Genomic DNA, 17580 nt, shown 5'->3' on the forward strand with positions numbered 1-17580 from the left:
TCAAACTAAGAAAACCTTTGTCTGAGAGACTTTACAATTTCCATTTCTTCTATTATAAATTGTGTTAACTGGCAAACAAAGGTCCCACTTCCCTCACAAAGCTTTTCCTTGCTATTTGAGTTGTAGTTAATGGACAAAAGTCCCGCTTTTCTTGCAGTCTTTGCTTATGAAGATCTTACTGCTTTTACCACATATTTGCTACCTCTACCTTTAGTAGCTGGTGACCAAAGATTCACTTTTCTTGCGGTCCTTGGTAGCTAAGATCTTACTGCTTTCACCACCTTTTGCCACTTCTGACTTCAGTAGCTGGCGAACAAAAGGTACTGCTTTTCTTGTGGAGCTTTTCCTTTGCTAATTGAATGCAGGCCTTATTTCAAATGGAGTCTCACCAACCAATGCAAAGATCTGCTTGCCCAATTTTGCATCCCTTTGTTACTCCCTCTTGCTGTTTATGAAGGGTGAACTATCTACCGAGTGTATTTTCCTCCGCTTCCGGGCCAGTTCCCTCTGCTGGTCCAGCATGGACTGGGGCTGGGAGCTCTGGGCTGGGGGGCGGCGGCGGCAGCTACTGCTGCTGCCTGTTGCTGCTGCTGCTGCTGCTCCTGGCGCCTGCTTGCTTCCTCCTGGGCCCGCCGGGCCTGTTCAGCGCATCTTCCTCTTCTCAGCTCCTCAGCGCTCCTGCGGAAGCCGCTCCTCCTTCTCAGAATGCTCGGCCTGGGCCTTCAGGGCCTTCTCATACTCTTCCTTCTCCCGAGCAGCGCGACGAAACTGCTCAAAGCTGTCACTCAATGACTTGGCTGTGGAGGATGGGGTGGTTGGATCCTTCTAGTACCAGGCTGGCCCAGGAACCCATGTTCTTGATTTTCAGGTCCTTTTTGGGTGCAACTGGAGGTTTTGGCTCCTGTTTCTGTTTATCCTTGTCAGAGGCCCCTGGCGGGGGTGCATTCTGCTCAGGGGGCCGGATCACAGGCCTCCCAACGTCCACAGGCTTCATCTCTGGCCGCTGGGGCAGGTGGACGGGAGCCTTGATGCTCTCCGGGTGCTTGGGGGGCTCTGGCTGCAGAAAGGGGCTGAAGGGCTCACTACGGATGATGGGTGAGTGGATCTTCTCCTTCTTCACCACCACCAGGGGCTGGGGCTGGACTACAGAAGCCGTAGCAGCTCCTTCCCTGTCTGGAAATTTTACTGGGGTGGAGAATGGTGGGTCAGGCTCTGGAACTGTGGCTTCTGGGGGGAAAGTATCATAAGCGGGGAGGGAGCTTCACGAAGATGACCTGGGATAGCAGCCTCGGGAGAACCTGCTGAGGTTGACCTGGGCAATAGTGGGCTGTCAGGCCCGTGGTTTACAGGAACCACCCGTCTGCTGGCAGCAGTTGAGTAGGGGTGCAGGATGATGCTGGATGACTCGTTGAGGCTTGGCAGGCTGAGGTGGGGGTAGATGGGGAGGCTGTTGGCCCTGGGGTGGTGGGGGTTGCTGGATGTGGGTGGGAAACTGCATGGGTTGCAAGTGTACAGGCCGAGGTGGGGGCTGGTGCTGTTGCTGGGGTGGGGGCTGAGGCTGGGGTGGTGGTGGTGGAGGTGGTTGCTGCTGTAGCTGCTGAACAGAGGGGTGGGGCTGGGGGGGTAAATGGGGTGGTGGCTGGGACTGCACCTTCACGGAAGGGAGTAGTCTTCACCTTCACGGAAGGGTGCAGGGGGCTGCACCTTCTGCAGCTGTTGCAGGTACAGCTGCAGCTGCATGGAGGTGAGGGGTGGGGCGGGGGCTCGTCATCCTCCAGCAGCAATTGAGGGGGTTGAGCCATGGGGGCTTGTGGGAGTAAGGGGGGCTGGGCCAGGTCAGATGACACAGCCTGGGGCCAGGCAGGCTTGGGAGGTAGGGCAGCGGCTTGGTTGCTGGGTCGAGATGGGGGCTGGGGCAGCGCATTGTGAAAAGCTGGAGGAGGGACTACTGCATGCTGGTTGAAATGAGGTGGAGTGCTGTACTTAGGATGCCAGCCTAGAATTTCAGAAAAGGCGAGAAGCTTGCTAGCAATGGCTAGCTTAAACATAAATTAGCTGACTTTTCTTTGTTCTGACTCACTCAGCTTGCTTTTTAGTTTTCCTCTTTTTCTGGGGGTGCTTTCCTTTGCCAAGAATGGGGTGTTCGGTCCCCCATTCTCCCAGCAGTGTGGATCAAAAATTTCAACATTTTTGGGTAAATTCCAAGGAGCACCATTGCTGGATTGTGTGATGGCCCCTTCTATTTTCTGGCTTCCAGGGATTTCTCTTTTGGTTCACTCCTTCTGCTTTGTGGAAGGCATCCTCTCTTTTCTTATTGAGAAGAATACATTAGAAAGGAGATTTCCTGAGACCTTGAAAGTTCAAAAAATGCCTCCCTATCATGTTTAAATTGCTGATTTGTCTGGATATACAACTGCAAAATAGAAATATTTTTCTTCTAGAAACTTTAAGGCATTACATTGATATTTATTATTCAATGGTGCTTTTGAAAATTCCATTGCCATCTGATCCATTCTATGGAAACTGTTTCTCCCTCCTCCAGAAGTTTACTCTTATTTTGGGGTTCTGATGTTTCACAGTGTGGGGATTAAAGTGGTATTAACTGTTATCCATTTTGCTAAGCATGGCTTTTTTTTTGTTGTTGTTTGTTTGTTTTGTTTTGTTTTGTTCACTTTTAGCCTTTATCTACTGGTTTCCTACAATCCAGAAACTTGATGTTTCAGTTTTGAGAAAATAAATTTAATTTTATGATTTTTCCTTTTTCTCTTTCCTCTGTAAGTCACTTCTAAACCTGACCATCCAGATTTTGGACTTCCTGGTCTTATCATAATTTTATTTTTCCCTTCTTTTTTTCCCAGTTGTCTTTGTGCTTTACTTTGTGCATTTTTCACAATTTTGTATTTCAAACTGTCATGTATTTCTTAAAATAATACATAAAAAATACACACGTATTTATTGAAACAAAAGTCACCATCTTTCAGTGTGTAATTCAGCCTTTTCTTTTTAAGATGGAGTCTCACTCTTTTGTTCTGGGCAGAGTACTGTGGCATCATCATAGCTCACAGCAACCAATTCCTGGGCTCAAACCATCTTTTTGCCTCAGCCTCCCTAGTAGCTGGGATATTTCATCACCGTCCAAATAGACTCCATACACATTTGCAGTCACTCTGTGTTCTCCCTTCCCCAGATCTGGCAACCACTAGTCTCCTGTATGTTTCTATGATTTGTCTATTCTGGATGTTTCATGAAAATGGAATCATATATGTGCTTTGTTTGCGTTTTGTTTCATTCATTTAGCATAATGCTTTCAAGGTTTATTTATCTGGGAGCATTTTGTCTTCCTTTCTGGCTACTAAGAATAGGCTGTAGGCTCAGTGCCTGTAGCTCAGCAGCTAGGGCGCTGGCCACATACATCAGGGCTGGCAGGTTCAAACCCAGCCTGGGTCTGTCAAACAACAATGCCAGCTACAACAATAAAATGGCCAGGAATTGTGGCAGGTGCCTGTAATTGCAGCTACTTGGGAGGCTGAGGCAAAAGAATTGCTTAAGCCTAAGAGTTTGAGGTTGCTGTGAGCTGGGATGCCACCAGCACTCTACCAATGGTGACATAGTGAGATTCTGTCTCAAAAAAAAAAAAAAGATAAAACTGTCATGCACATCTGTTAGAAAACTTTTGTGTGGACAAATGTCTTCATTCATCTTGGGAATTGATGGTTCATATTTAACTTTTTGAGAAACTACTAGACTGTTTTCTTTTGTGGTTGCACCATTTTACATCCCCACCATATAGAAATTCCAGTTTCCCCACATCCCCACAACCTCACTAATATTTACTGTTGTGTGTCTTTTTGATTCTGGCCATCAAAGTCCATTTGAAATGGTATCTCACTGAGGTTTTGATTTATATCTCCCTAATGAATAGTGATGTTTAATCATTGATTTTAAAAATATGATAGCAAACTTTTAATTTCCAACAGTATTTTGTCTTTGGCACATATATCTATATTTCTCAAAGATATACTTTGGTGTATATATACATATATATATATTCTTTTTTTTTTTATAAAGACAATTTTGTTTTGTTTTATTTTATTTTATTTTATTTTATTTTATTTTTTACAGTTTTTGGCTGGGGCTGGGTTTGAACCCACCCCGTCCAGCATATGGGGCTGGAACCCTACTCCTTTGAGCCACAGGCGCTGCCTCAACATATATATATTCTTATATATATATTTCTCAAAATATTCTGCTTTTTTTTTTAATGGGTTTATATCTTTCTTTGCCTCTGTAAGGATCTTTAGGAGAGTATTCAGAAATTTCCATTCTTGAGTTTGTTTCCTTTCCTTTTTTTTTTTTTTTTTTCAGTTTTTGGCCAAGGCCAGGTTTGAACCCACAACCCCCCGTATATGGGGCCAGCGCCTTACTCCTTGAGCCACAGTTGCCACCTGTTTCCTTTCTTTATATGTATGTTACTTTAATGTTTTAAATTTCATATCTTCATCCTCAAATTGTCCAGTCATCCTTTGAACTTAAAAGCTTATTGAAATTTGCACACATGGGAATCACTGTTAAACTCTGCTGTCTTCCTTGCAAAGTGATGTAGCTAAAATGTTTAGCTTGAGGGTGAGTGGATCCCCCAGCTGAGCATTTTTAGAACTTTTCTCCTGGATGATCAGATTCCCTAGAAAAGTTTCTTTTGTTCAGCTACATAGAGTAGGGGAGAGGGTCTAAATTATTTTTATTTATTTAAAAAAAAATTAGTTTATTCTCTGAGATTTTGATAGAGATTTTATCATTAGCGTAGGCCTCAAAACAGAGACTTACAAACCATGTCAGTTTCAGAATGCTTTCTTTCTTTCTTTTTTTTTTTTCTTTTTGACATGGCACCCTGTTTTTGCAGAAATTCACATTGTGGTTTATGATTAGCAAGTCAAAAAAAATGATTTTTAAAGTTTTTGGCTCCACAATCACCTTGATTTCTAGGTTAGCTTAGTTCCTGGGTCCTGGAGAGTCTGACAGTATAAACCAGGCATGTCTTGGATTTTCCCCCTGCTGACTTCCAGTGTGATTTTCTCCATCTTCTTCTGTCAGTTACAACTGACCTGTTTGCTTTCTGACTTCCAAAATCTGTTTTCTTCTCTCTTATTATCTTTTATGCCTTAGGTTTATTTCCATCTGACAGGGTGTGGGGAGACAGTAGTGGTTAAATGTCCTTGATCCATTTTTAAATACGGCCAAAATTAAGGAAGCATCAACAACTATCCCATGTATCTGACTCCTACAATTTCCACATAATACAGAAATTTTATATAAAGCAGGCCCTCTTGTGGCTCCATTAAAAAAAAAAAGACATTATCACTTGGCAGCATTAATGAATTAAGACCTTCCTCTTTAGGACATCAAAACTTGTGAAATGAACTCTGCCAGAAGTAGCTTTATCATGACACCAAAATCATCCTGTCTGGATGAAGCAAACTGACCATCTAGAAGCGCCACAACAGCCTGTGTTTAGATGATAGTCAGATTCATGAAAAGAGACCTGTGCCCCCATGCAGTTCCATGCACCCTGAATTTTTGCTGTCCACTGGGCTACTTGGTCGATGATGCAGAGGCAGCACCACAGACAAAATGAATGATTTTAGAAGGGAAGGCTGGTGCTCACTCAGGCACAACAGCAATCTGCAGTCTTTATTCACTTTTTTATATATCCAAACTCATAAGATAAAAATAATCCAAGAATAAAGAAGACAAAAGGTAAAGATTCCTTACCAGCGTTAATGCATCAAAGTATGTACACACTTTTCTAAACTAAGAATGTCCTGCTTGGAGATAAACAATAATGGAGATAAACCACAAAGGCACTGGGTTGTCTGTTCTCTTTGCCCACTTCCCTATATGACTAACTGAAAATTATTGTGTAAATACAGGTAGAGAATTAAGTGCAACAGGCCAGTGCCCTAGGCAGATGATCTGTCTCCAGCTGTGACTTGGTGGGGCCCTCTGGTACATTCTTTCCTTTAAGGTGTAACTGCCTGCATTTTTCAGCAAAGCCACTTCTGCAAGTTCACATCTAGCCCAAGTACTGGAAATGTTCCTTCTCAGGGCCTCGTACCTCAAGGAGCACAAATGAGACTTTTTCACCTTACAAGGGTGCAGGGGACTGTGCCCCTTCACTGAGTGAACACAGACTTGGTTTTTAGTAAACATTTACAGCTTCTTACCGCACTCTGTGTAAGTTCAGAATTAGGCACTGAGGAAATTGGGGAAGCAGAGAAGGGAGAAGTCAATTCTGCCTTGAGATGGTCTAAACATTGTGCTTCACACCTCACGGGGAAGCCTCATCTTCTCATGGCTGGACACGTCAACCCAGTTTGTCCAAACCTCTACTCTATCTTCCTCTTGGTGGGTGGGTGGTGTCTCTGCTCCTATCAAAGGCTAGTCCCTCTGCATCTATGGGGTGCCATCCCCTCACTCTTCAGCATTGGTGTCCTCTGGTTATCCCCTCTCTTTTCTGAATTACATAGTCCTTGAATTCTGGTGGGTCATCCCCAGCAGAAATTCATATCTGAATCACTCTTCAACCCCTTCCTCTGACACCTGTGTCCCTACCTGCTGAAGGACCTTATCAAGGTTAGCACTGCCCTCCAGGTGCTCGTGGATGTGTCTGCATCATCCTCCAATGTAGCTGCCTTTGAAAGACTCCCTAGTACCCTAGGATGTGCCCTCTCTGGCCCATGGTGTGGGCTCCCCCAGCCTTCATCACCTCTGCCTGCCTCCCCTCCAAGTCCTCTTTGCAATCTCTGCTTCTTTCACTTGGACTCTGAGAGGTGATGAATCCCAAGGCCCTTCCCTTCCCTCTCCTCTGTTCTAACCCTTTCTCTTGGAGCATGGTTTAAATTCAGCCCAGTGTTTTTCTTTTCTTTTCTCTCTCTCTTTTTTTCTTTTTCCATGCTGAAGATGGGTTTTGGTGGGGTTTCCCAGACATATACCCTGAGACAGAGAGTTGGGTGCTAGTTAAGGAAGTTGTCTCAGGAGAAATGGATGGAGAGTCAGGAGGCAATCTGGGAAGGAGCCAGGCCAGGTGGGATTCAAGGGCAGTCTTAGGTGTGGCCTGGCTGGCAGGAGCCCTGGAGCATGAGCCCTGGAACTGCTCATGGGGTGGTGGACCCCCACACACCAGCCCTGCCCTTGGCACACACAGCTGCAGCTGCCCTCAGGCACTCTTCTGAAGAAGGCTAGGGACACTGGGGACAGGCCCACATCCCTAGGATATGGTCTGAGCTGAGACAGCACCTCCTTCAGTGTAGCACTGGGAAGATGAGACTGATTTATTCATACTCTTTGGTTCTTGATCCATTATCATCCCTGGTCTGTATTAAGACCCTTTTATCATTTCATTTTTCCTGATTTATCCCCAACCCCCAATTCCCACCTTTGCCTGGCCCCCTAGGCATCCACTGCAAGGTGCTGGCTGGAGACCGAGGCCCATTACAACATATGGGCTATGCAAGGATCACTGTGCTGCCTATGTGGGGGACTGAAGCAGGGACCCAGGCAAGCTTCAGTGTTAGAGATGTACCCACACAGACCCGGAAGAAAGAGGCAAGATGGATCCTCATTCCCTAGGAATATGGGAAATGCACCAGGGCAAACAGAGTCGTCTGCATCATAAACACAGTGGGCCTCTTTTGTATGGCTTGGCAGAATCCTAATGGCTTCCAAGGGCAGAACACCCATAATCACTGTCACAGAATAATTTTAGTGTTGTCATAAAGAGAATATAAATATTTTTTTATGAGGGACATTCCTGTTACCCTATATGATTCTGTAAATGTATCAAATTATCACATGCACTCCCCAAATATGTACCCCTATTATGCATCAATGAAAAGCAACTTGGCAAGCAAAGAAATTTTCTTTAATCCTCCCTTGTTTTAAATTTGGTAGAGTGATGTCTTACATTGAATCTAGTAAAACTTGTGTTCCTAGATATATCTGTCTTGGGTGTTGTCAGATATTTTATGAATTATCAATTTTTGACTTGTCTTATTTCTTGGTGAAGGTTTCTAACTTGGTGTCTTGTCTGTTCATAACTTGCTGAAGCAAATTATCTTACTGCCCGATGGTGTCTTGGTAGCTGTTGTAGATCTTTTGTAGAATAAAGAGAGAGACATAAATAAGCCTTGGTATTATCCTTCATTAACTAAAATCAAAATTTCTGGTTATGTATAGGAGGTTCTGAATCTGTATCAATTAAATGAGAAAAGAAATTTTGTGCTGCAACCCTCTTAAAGACATAGATGCAGCAATTATTTATCTCTGGAATAGTTCTGATTTACCTTGGGATATTAATATCTGTATGAAATGGACATGCACATACGCACATCACACGAACTCAAAATCAATGGTTGTCCTCTAATATAAACTGCCCATTATCACAGAAACACAATGAGGGATGGTTCCCAAGAGGAAATACAAGATCACCTCTGTTTTGCATGGAAAATATATTTCATTATCCTTGTATTTTGACATAAAAATTAACTCATGTAAGAACAGAAAGCAAACTCACTTTTGGATGATGGTTCTTCACTTTTACAAATACCTCCAGCAAAGGGGACATTTTATATTGTTTTCAAGAAGCTTTATTAACTGTAATATTCAAAGTCATTCCACCTAGCACATAATTTCATTCATCTGAAAAACTCAGGAATCCTGTGGGTTTGACATTTTCAGTCACTTTCTTCTCTCTTTTTATGAATATTGGGTCTTGCTTGACAATTATAGATGTACTTGAAGGTTTTTAATCTTCAACTTGAATAATTATAGCTTTATTTTCTTTATACTAGACACTGTATCCATTTTTTCAAGTTTCTTTCTTTTATGAAAGCATGAACACATAGATCATGTATACATTAATGCATTTATTGGGTATAATGCACTGATTTCATATGCAATTAGGAACGCTTACATCACACTAGTTAATATATTCCTCACATTGTTTACTTAATTATTGTGTTAAGACATTTATAGTCTATGCTTAATACATACAACATGTACCCTTGCAGTACGCACCATAGGTGTGATCCCACCATTCACCCTCCCTTGATCTGACCTTTCCCCTCCCACCCCCACTACTCCTTCCTTCATCCTGGGTCATAGTTGTGATCTATTCTTCATATGAAAGTGTGAGTGATTGTAAATTGGTTTCATAATAGTACTTAGTACATTAGATATTTTTTCTTCCACTCTTGAGATACTTTACTAAGTAGGATATGTTCCAGATCCAATCATGTAAATGTAAAAAAGGTAAAGCCTCCATCTTTTTTAAGGTTGCATAATATTCTGTGGTATACATATACCACAATTTATTAATCCATTCATGGGCACTTGGGCTTCTTCCATGACTTGGTTATGATGAATTGAGCTGCAGTGAACAATATGGTGCAAATATTTTTGTTACAAAGTGATTTTTTGACTTTTGGATATACACCTAGTAGTGAAATTGCAGGTTCAAGTGGCAGGTCTACTTGTAGGTCCCTGAGTATCCTCCATACTTCTTTCCAAAAGGGATGTATTAGCTTGCACTCCAACCAGCAATGCAGTAGTGTTCCCTTTTATCCACATCCACCCCAACATCTGTAGTTTTGGGATTTTGTTACTGTATCCAATTTTTAGCTAAGAACATATCATCAGCCAACAGGATTAGGGTGATTTCCTCTTTCTTAACTTGGATGCACTTTCTTTCTTTTTCCTGCCTGATTGTTCTGGCTAGGATTTCCAGTACTATATGTAGTAGAACTGGCAAAGGCTGGCATTCTTGTCTTGTTCCAAGACTTAAGAGGAAAACTATTACTTTTTCCCCATTCAGTGGGATGTCAGCTGTGTGTTTTTTATATATGGCTTCTATTATTTTGAGCTATGTTCTTTCTTTGCCTAGTTTTTTCAAGGTTTTTATCATGAAGAGATATTGGATGTTGTCTAATGCTTTCTGTGCATCGATTCAGATGATCTCCTGGTTTTTGTTTTAAATTCTGATCCTGCAGTGAATCACATTCACCGACTTGCATATGTTCAACCATCCTTTCATCTCTGGGATGAAACCCATTTGATCATGGGAAATTATCCCTTTGATGTGCTTTTGGAGTCAGTTTGCTCATATTTTCTTTGAATATTTTTGCACTTCTCTTTATCAAGGGCATTGGTCTGTAGTTTTCTGATTTTGTTGTGTCCTTTCCTGGCCTTGAGGTCAGGGTGATGCTCTCATAATGAGTTAGTGAGGTTCGATCCTTTTCAATGTTATGGAATAGTTTTAGTAGGACAGATACCAGTTTCCTTGAGTTCAGCTGTGAATCTTGTTCTGAATGTTTTTGTTTGGGAGATTCTTATTCCTGATTCTTTTCTTTTCCTCTTAATCTAACTCTTAAAGAAGCAACTTGTGGTGTCTTTGATCATTTGTTTTTTTTGTTTTGTTTCATTTTTTTACTTTGTTTTATAATTTCTCTTATTTCTGCTCTGATCTATTTCTTATCTTCTTGCAGCTGTGGGCTTGTTTCTTCTCATTGTTTCCGTTTTCTGAGGGTTGGCACTTTTCTTTTTGGTATAGACATTTAGTGCTATAAACTTCCCTCTTGGCACTGCTTTTGTTATGTCTTAGAGATTTGGATATCCTGCAATGCCACTGTAACTTACTTTACAAATTTTTTTGTTTTTCTTGTTGATTCCATTGTTCACCAAAGATTATTTGGCAGGAGGTTGTTTACTATCTAGGTATATGTTTAGTTTTGGTAGTTCCTCTTTCAATTGAATTCTACTAAATAGTTTTATTTCACTGATCTGAGAAATTAGTCGTATGGTATAATTTTGAATTTGAAAATTTTCTGTAACTTGGTGTATGGCCTAACATATAGTCTAATTAGGAGAATGTTCCATGTGTTGGTGAGAATAAAGTATATTTTCCAGTTTATGTGTAAATATTCTGTAAATATCTGATAGGTCCATTTTCTCTGGCATCTCTTTCCAGTTCTAACATCTTCTTTTGTCAGTGGAGGTTGACAGCTCTCACCATTCTCATGTCTATTCTTACGAGTAGCAGCATCTGTTTTATGTATCTGGGATCTCAGGCATTAAGTGCATACGTATTTAGGGTCGTAATGTATTGTTGAATTGATCACTGTATCATTACATAATGACCACTTTTGTGTTTTTCAACTATTGGTGACTTGAAGTCTGTTTTATCCTGATGCAGTAATAGCTATTCCTACTGGAGTTGGGTTTCCACTCCCAGGAAATGTTTTTCCCCAAAACCACTTTTCCTTCATTTTGCGAGACTCTTAATGAGTTAAATGGCTTTCTTGAAGACAGCAGGTATTTGAATTTGGGTTGTGGGGGGGTTGTTTGTTTTGTGGTGTTTTAATCTATTCCATGAGCCTGTCCCGTTTAAATGGGGCACTGGGGGGAGTTACATAAAATGTTAGCATTGATAGGAGAGACACTGTTCTGATCATCATGTTCTTTGTTATCAGTAGCTTTGTATTTTTCTTCTGCTGCTCTTTCTTAAGAACTGTGACTTTTTAAAAATTAATTAATTTTTTCAGGCTAATATGAGACTGCATATAATAAAGTTACAATTTCTGCATGTGTTAGGTAAGGTCCCTGTTGCAGTTGTGCCCCTCCCCCAGTAGGTGTGCTGTGTACCCTCACACTGTGCCCATTAGGTGGAAGCACACCCATCCCCCTTCCTCCTCCCCTCTCCCCTTCTCTCCTCCACTTTCACTCCCTAAAACTTGAATTAAATTGAGTGTTTCTCTTATGTGTATGTGGGCATCTATTTAGTTGTCTACTGGCTTCATATTAGCATTGAGTGTACATTACATCTTTTTTATTAACCTGGATAGAGTTGGAGAACATCCTCTTTAGAAAAGTAACTAGGAATGGAAAAGGAAAACTGTGAAGTTTCACTTTTGAGTTTTTATACTGGTGTGTATTGACTATTGTGTTTGATTTGTAGGGCACCTTGGAGCATTTCTGGCACTCTTCCCTCAGAATTATACCTGGGGTGTGCCTTTTAATCTGGAATGCTCTCTTCAGAAAGAAACAACCTAATGACAGATTTTTCTCATCAGCTGTTTTCTCCATATCCCCTCTATGATTTTCACCAGTGATAGCTTGCCAAGATATTAACAGATATTTTTACAAGCCGTATATTACTGTTTAGAATTCTTCCAGGTAGAAATTGACGGAACATTTCTGTTTTCGTTTATGTCTCTCTGTAGGTAATAAGGTTTCAGCTTTCAAGTAGTGGTAGATGACCATCTTTAACCGCTTAAGTGTCTTCTTTTATAGCAATCAAATGAAACTCTACAGAGAGAAAAACTAACTATAAATATTAATCAGTATTTTTATAGATATACTATGAATACAAGTCTTTTTTATTCATCTTATTGTTCTGAATATGTTCCCTTCTTTTTTCCTTGACTTAAATTTGTAATTGATTGACTAATCACGTCACTTTTTTTTTGTTTGCATGTTTATTCCTCCTCCTCTAACTTTCGAAATGATGACCCTTACCTCTACTTTTCTTGCAGAATACATTTCTTCAGTGTCTTTCCTTTCAGTTCCTCTCTGTCTCCATATTTAGTTACAACTTTCTATTTAGTAGTAAGGTATGTGTGCCTCTCACTCATCAGTCCTTACCCAACAAGGTTTGTTCTTGTTTGTTTATGTCTTTCTTGTAAGTACTAGAGTGTCAAACATAACAGAAACAACTTCTACTACTTAAAGTGTCAACCAATTTAAATAAGATACTGCTAAAAGGGGCAGCGCCTGTGGCTCAGTGAGTAGGGCGCTGGCCCCATATGCCGAGGGTGGCGGGTTCAAACCCGGCCCCGGCCAAACTGCAACAACAACAAAAAAAAAACATAGCCGGGCATTGTGGCTGGTGCCTGTAGTCCCAGCTGCTCTGGAGGCTGAGGCAAGAGAATCACGTAAGCCCAAGAGCTGGAGGTTGCTGTGAGCCGTATGATGCCACGGCACTCTACCAAGGGCAGTAAAGTGAGACTGTCTCTACAAAAAAAAAAAAAGATACTGCTAAAAAAGCTAAACTCCCGGGTGGCGCCTGTGGCTCAAAGGAGTAGGGCACCAACCCCATATGCCAGAGGTGGAGGATTTAAACCCAGCCCCAGCCAAAAACTGCAAATAAACAAAAAACAAAAACAAAAACAAAAAAACTAAACTCCCACATATTTCTGGACAGGAGATGATTCATACAATTGTAAATCATTGCAGATACATTTCAAAACATAACATGTAATTAATTTAAGTTTTTAATGTTAATTATCTCAGTGATACTTGTAACTACCTGGAAAAATTTTTGTTCTAAGTTATTTGTATTAAGATGCTACTGGATATCATAGTGTTTGTATAATAGTGAACGAGAAGTGAAGGCAGTAATTTTTTTTTCTCTTTTTAAGAAACTTTATTTAGAATGCCTACTTGAAGAAGTCAGCATGTTTTACATATTCAAAAAATTCCAATTCTTTTGTCTCTGCAAACATTTAAAGTATGTTAGGTATAATAGATTAGAAATGTAATACATTACAAAACAGTAGCCTTTGACTATCTGTACATTTACTATGCACCTTAAGGAAAATTATTTGACAGTGTGCTGTACTTAAACTGCAGGTAACATACTTTTATTCTATCATACAAAACTGACCAGTGGGAGTGCCTGAATTTATAAATGGCCAGTAAACAATATTTAAACTGAGATGTATATTTAGCATGCTAAAAAGTGAAAAAAAAAAATTAGCTGAATTCTGTAGCTCATCAGTTCCAATATTTTATGGCATTTTTTTCTTTAAATGAAAAATTTTGATGTTACAATGTTAAAATAATTTTACATGATAAATGCAGAAAGGAATTTTCTAAATATTTTAGAAAGTACATTCACATTCATTTGTCATGGTTTTTTTTTTGTGGCTGTTCTCAATGTGTTTATCATATTAAGAAGACACTGGTCCTATACAATTTTAACAGTCCATCTGCAATTAAAAACTGTAACAGTATGTCAAAAGTAACAAAAAGCAAGTAATACTGAACTCACACAATAGGTAGAACAAAATGAAACCAAATTACATCATAATGGCAGGTTATACATTTTAAAGAATCTCTTTTTGCACTTAGTCAAATAAGGTAGAAGTGGAAACAAACTGATTTCTGTGGTTTCTCCTATTGGTTCAAATCGGAAAATTTGATATAAAAAATTTGATATAATATTCTATTTCTGTTTATTTAACATAATTCAAAGTCATGCATGGCTCATCAATAATGTTACAACTTTATGTTCAAACAAAATACCAAAACTATTCATTCCTCACTAGAAATGCTGAACACTAGGAAGATGGAATTTTATATATTTGTTTTCTTAAATTTTGCTTAAGGTATTCTTCAAAAAGTTAAAACTGCCCGCCACAATATTTTGTCTGTATATGGCACAAATTGACCTCCAAGTCAGTGTGATTTCCATCAAAAAGGCACTGTTTACAAACCTCAGAATCTGACAAGTCTACTTCAGTGATGTCTGAGTGAATATATTTGAAATAGGTAAATAGACAAACCCTTATAAAATTACAGCATTACTGTTTAAATATACTAAAGCTATATAAAAGGAAATAAAATGACACAGAGAAATGACTCTTTTATGACAATTAAGCCTATAAACACCGAATCATACTATAATTCTGTAACACAAAAATGACAGAAAGTATTTTCTTAAAGGCACAAAAGCGTGAATACTAAATGATGGTTGTATTTTACAAGGCCAACTTTTCAATGGAATGCAGTTGCCAACTGAGCTATGACAAAGATTACATTGTACCTTTATAATTGATACAGAAGAGTACTGACATGAAACACAAGTGAAGTATCTATTGCTGAAACTTAACATTTCACATGCCCTATTTATTATTGCCTTACCCTCCTGGGCCAGTTACATCTTAGTAAACGGTGGATGACTGATGGCATAGTAATTTAACAACCAAGAAAGAAATGTACATGTCAGTAATTATTACTTATTTAAGTTTTTACGTGGGAAAATAAAATTGATACTTTTTTGAAGAAAACTGGTCATTAAGATTGTAAATTTCAGAAACCCTCAAGAGGCTCTCAGACAACTGGAAACTGTCAATCACACTATGAATCCACGTATGAAAGGAGATTATTCCCAGGTAAAGAAAATTTAAAGTCAATTACATATTATGGCTAAGTACAAAATTAATTATGTGTTTTAAAGATTCACACACTAATCCTACTATATAAGCACTGATCTAAAATGAAGCCACCAATTCCTAAGTTTTGTGTTCAGTTTATAGAAAGGAAGTCATACAACTAAAAGCATTGAGAGGACTTCAGTAAATAAAAAAACTGTCACCAATAAACCTGCTCTTATGAAATAGTGTTTTGACTCTTTGGGTAAGAACCCATAACATCCTCCCTAAAATTTTTTTTTTTTAATAAGGAAAATTACTACCTTTCTAGTCTTAGAAGATACCCATAAAATAAGACACATTTGGACCAAATAAAAATAATATACAAGTGGATAGGACCAAAAACCTAAGATTTGAGTCCCTAACAAAAAATTTTAAGTTTTCAGGATTTAATGATACAATTATTTTCATCATTAGCCAATGAAGTTACATGTAAATAAATTAATGCTAATTTAAACCATAAGAAAGATCAAATTGTACAGTATTTACAAAATATCACATATCAACGAGTAGGCAGTTGAACATAATGTTAGAACAGAATATTAACAAAAAATTGCAATGACAAATACAAAATATAACCAAAACAAAAAAAACACTTGCTCTACTGTAGTCATGAAAATACTGAGTATAGGTACATCTTATTTATGCTTTTATCAATTTAAAAAATAATTTTACATGTACATATAGAGTACAATAGTTTGTCAACAAAACATGGTAATTTTTTTTTTTTGGGGGGTACAGAGTTTCACGCTGATGTCCTGGGTGGAGTGCTGTAGCAGCATAGCTCACAGTAACCTGAAACTCCTGAATTCAAGCAATCCTCTTGCCTCAGTTTCCCAAGTAGTGGTACCTACAGGCATGTGCCACAACTACCGGATAATTTTTACATTTTTAGTGGAGACAGGGTCTCGCTCTTGCTAAGGCTGGTCTTGAATTTCTGAACTCAAGCAATCCACCTGCCTTGACCTCCCAGAGTGCTAGGATTACAGGAGTGAGCCACTGCGTCTGGCTGTGAATGGTTCTTTATAGAAATACAAGAGTTAAGATAGGTATATTTATTAGGGGAAAAGAGCAAGCTCTTTTTATCATTTTAATTTTCATAATGCAGCATTCATCCCTTGATTTTGTATTTATCATAGCATAATAAACAGTTGATTATAGTTTTATTAGTCTCACAGTCTCAAGCAAAGGCAAATGTGGCCAGAGAAAATCCACTCTCTGACCTCCACTTTCATTAAGATTCATTTCAAAATCTGTACTTTCAGGATTCCAAGATATATTTTAAGACATTATGTTCCTAAGCTTAACTACCTTGGCAAAACTTGCTTTTGCAGACTGTTGATATTTATGTAAAAAAAAAAATGTTAAAATACTAAACTGAAGAAACAAAAAAAACTTAGGAAAAAGTATGCCTGAGCTGAACAAAAGGAATCTTAAAGAACTGTGGTTTTGCCACAGAAAGAATTTACTGAGACAGAGGAGGATAATAAGGAATTAAACTTCAGACGTGATACTCTTCTCAGATGCTCAACTTATTGCACATTTTAAATAAACCAATTTCAATATACACAGAAAGGCCACCACACAGGGTTTTACTGCCTTTCTCTTTTTGGCATTTTAAGTAAAATATTGATTATAATTTTTGTATTCTACTTATTGACTGACCATACTAGAGTCTAACTCTAAATAAAAGCTAAAGTAAAGTTTCATAATAAAAAAAATGAATTATCAGCATTCCATACACCCTACAAACATCTCTAGAAGTTGACCTAAAATGGACCAGCTGATTTAAAAAAATACAAAAATGTGGGGGAAAAAAAGCAGTCAATTTTGACCATACCTTTTTCAACAAGTGCTTAAAGTGGTATTATAATCAATCCAAATAGTTACATACAAGTTTTTTCATATTGATATACACGTAAGTACATACATACCTGTATCTATAAATACTAAGTTAAATTCTAGGGGTTAAAAAAATCTTGTGTAAACTTTTTAAAAAGCAATTTTCCACCTGTCTCCATATTATACACTGATCATTCACACTATTTTCTTGCTGTTTATAAGAAGACAATTGAGCTGGGTGTTTGGAAATTATTTTAACAGTACAATGTACTGAGTTATCCATGTGTAGTATTCTATCATTTCTCAGTCTGTAATTTCTTATTGATAAAAGCTTTGTGCCAGTTTTAAGAAGAAAATAAATTACATATATTTATAAGAGTAATAGCATTTTTGTTATGAACAATGTTAATGTTATATCTAAGAACATATTATAGAATACAAAGACCACTATCAGGTAAGAGTAGATAAGAGACAG

The 17580-nt window shown here is 38.8% G+C and overlaps 1 pseudogene; it reads right to left on the bottom strand.

The window, feature by feature from the left end:
• Positions 1-432: 432 nt before the first annotated feature.
• Positions 433-12135, bottom strand: LOC128594820 (bromodomain-containing protein 4-like; annotated as a pseudogene).
• Between the last annotated feature and the right edge of the window lie 5445 nt (positions 12136-17580).

Source organism: Nycticebus coucang, chromosome 9 (genome assembly GCF_027406575.1).
Source record: "Nycticebus coucang isolate mNycCou1 chromosome 9, mNycCou1.pri, whole genome shotgun sequence".
Taxonomy (NCBI): domain Eukaryota; kingdom Metazoa; phylum Chordata; class Mammalia; order Primates; family Lorisidae; genus Nycticebus; species Nycticebus coucang.